The sequence below is a fragment of the Poecilia latipinna genome, unplaced genomic scaffold (genome assembly GCF_001443285.1).
Source record: "Poecilia latipinna isolate Pla-1442-1.1 unplaced genomic scaffold, P_latipinna-1.0 Scaffold913, whole genome shotgun sequence".
Taxonomy (NCBI): domain Eukaryota; kingdom Metazoa; phylum Chordata; class Actinopteri; order Cyprinodontiformes; family Poeciliidae; genus Poecilia; species Poecilia latipinna.
In genome coordinates, this window is record NW_015113529.1 from 66,041 (window position 1) to 69,173 (window position 3,133).

Consider the following 3,133-nt stretch of genomic DNA (forward strand, 5'->3'; position numbering starts at 1 on the left):
TGCTGTGGGAACGACGCTGTGGGAACGACGCTGCAGAGCGACGCTGTGGGAACGACGCTGCAGAGCGGCGCTGTGGGAACGACGCTGCAGAGCGGCGCTGTGGGAACGATGCTGCAGAGCGGCGCTGTGGGAACGATGCTGCAGAGCGACGCTGCCGGAGCGATGCTGCAGAGCCGGAGCGATCGTATCGTATCGATTGGCTCCAGAGCTCAGAGCCTCGTGTCGGAGCTGCTGAGTGGGAACAGGTGGAGGTAATGAAAGGAAACTGTGTGTTGTCAGGTTTGACCCGATCAGAGTGAAGTTTGTGCAGCGCGGCACAAAAACCGACTCATCAGGAAAGATGCCAGGCTCACAATCCTTGGAGTCCAACAGGAAAAATGGATCTTTCAGATAATAAAGTTTCTCTTCCAGCTTTCAGAGGCTGCAGAATAAAGAGGCGTATTTCTGACCTTGCTGAGGCTCTTATTGTCAGTCCCTGAAGTGCTGCTGCTTATATTGCAGCGCTGAGTGTGTCTGCGGAGGAATAGAGGTAATAAAGGTTTTATTTACTCGTATCTGCAGCTGAACTCAGAAGCTCCACAGTGTAACACGGATCAGGACACGTTCAGCGCAGCTCCAGGCTGCATTCTCTGCTTATTGTTGTTTATTAAAAACTCATATTTCTTGTCGCTGTGCATTGAAGATTATTGCATCAAATTGTTGCTCTCCCAGGAGAAGCTGCAGCTAGCAGAGGACAGCCGAGTGGAGGAAGGAGGAAACTTCAGGCGGTTAAATCAGGTCGTGTCTTTGACCACTTAATAAAGAGATGAGATTGCAGAGTTTCAGCGTTTATCGGCGAGCTGCAGAGCCGCTGCAGGTCTAATGAGGGCTGTCAGCTCCAGCAGCCTCCCAGTTCAGGTCTGAGGCTCCTCTGACGCTTCTCCTGGATCGGGTCGGAACAAAAACCAGCTGAAAAGAGCAGAAATGCTCCTGGATAATCATCGGTTTTATACTAATCTGCAGGGTTGAGCAAGTTGAATTTAAGACCTTTTTAATGCCACCATGACTTAAAGTGGACATATCTTCCTTCTCACATGTAAATCATTCCCTTGTGGTCTATGAACTCGTTGCATATTATTGTTTACATCTGGACAAAAAGTTGATTGTCCATCGCCGCCGTAGAATCGGCAACGAAATGAAACCAGGAGACGTTTATGATTAACTTGAGCAACGAGCCACAGCAAAGGGAAAAAACTGAAAACTGTTTATTTTGTTTTTCTTGCTCTCTGTGCCGGCTACGCTACACACAGACCCGTTGTCATAGCAACTCACACCGACGCCGCTCAACGTTTCAGGATCCAGGAGCAAAACCACCGAAACGTTCCCACACGGAGCGCAGCACTCAGCCTGTTTATGTTTGCAGGGTTTCATTAGTAAGTGATGATCTGAAAACTCATTAAAACCAGATTCTCACAAGTAAAAACACAAAATCTCCAACATTTCATATCATCATTTATCACAATAATTACATGGATAATTCATCGCCCAGCATAACTTTCCAGTGATAGAACAGGGTGTGACATCACACTGATGATGTCACACAGCCAGCCTGATGATGTCACCCTGTGATGCCACAGCTTCGGTCTGTGTGTCATGAGGATCCTCTCTGGTTTGCTCCCACGAAGCCGAATGAACCACGTGGAATTTTGCTCTGACAGTTTTGACTTTAAACCTTGAGAAAAACTTCAAAATGTATAAACTCGAGAAGCAGAAAGCAGATATGTCTTTCTTTGACGTTGAAAAAGTGCGCAAAAAGAACAACAAGGCGCTGCAGAGGCTGCTGAAGTCCAACGCCGAGCTGGAGAACGCCTCGGACCGCAGAAGCCGCTATCAGAATCGGAAGAAACTGGAGAAAGATGAGAAGGCGTTTTTCAGCAACTGCGAAAAGCGGCTCTACAAGCTGAACTTGGAATCCGACATCTGGCTTGACGAAGAACAAAAACTGGACAGTTTATGCAAAAGGAGAGCGATGCTTTCCGACGTGCTGAAAACCACCAACGAACAACTGATTGAGGAAGCCGTGATGAAATCCTTGAACAAAGGCGCCCAGCAGCAGCAGGTCAGGCTGGAACTCGTTAACAAAGAGTTGAGGAAAAACGTTGGCGTCGCGTCCAGACTGTACGTCGATCAAAGGAGACTGTTTGAGCTGTTCACAGACAAGGAACGGGAAAACACACGGATGGTGATGATTCAAGACAACTGCTTCAAGGAGATCAGGCAGAAATTAAAAATGTGCAACTTGGTCACCATAAAGAAGAAAGTCAACCCGGCCGATGAACAAGTGAACAAAGCCATCAGAAAGAACCAGAAGCTGGAGAACAAGCTCAGATCGCTGAGCCAGCAGGCCATCACGGTGCCCATGCTCAAGTATCGCTACATCTGCGCCGCAGACGAGGAACGGAGGCTCACCGCTCTCAACGGAGAGTTGGAGATGGTGGTTCTGGTGCTGACGGAGAGGCTTTCGGATCACACCGGCTGGGATGTTGCCTTCCAGGACATGGAGAAGAAGGTCAAAGATCAACAGCAGGCCATGAACGATCGCCTCAGGAAGATCGAGGAATTGAAAGCAAAGATGAAGCTTGGAACCAAATCAATGTTTTCCTCATTTTCAAAAGAGAAAATAGAGCGAGACAGGCTGACCAAACACTTGGATTCTTTCAGGAGCAAAGTCAGTGCTCTCCAGAGGGAATACAGAGCCTTCCAACCAGAAATGGAGGCTTTTCTGAAGGACCTTCAAGATTCTTCTGATGCTACGAAATCAGAAAATTCTTCGATTAAAGCAAGAAACATTCATAAAAACAGGAATGCAAACGAGGAGTCTTCAACTGAGTCTTCAACTGGTTCAGATTATGACAGCAGCGACTCTGAAGACTCATCAGATATAAACTATTCCAGCCAGAAGAACAAACCAGCAGTAGCATTCGTAAATGTTTCGTACCATTCGAAGGACAGTCCAGAGCCCACAGCCAAGGAAACGCCCGGCAGCAGAACCTCTTTGGAGGATTCATCAGAGTCCGACAGCCAGCCGAGGAACAAAACGCATTTCGCTGAGAGGCTGAAGGCCGGACGGCCAACGGCTCAGGCAGAGTCTAAA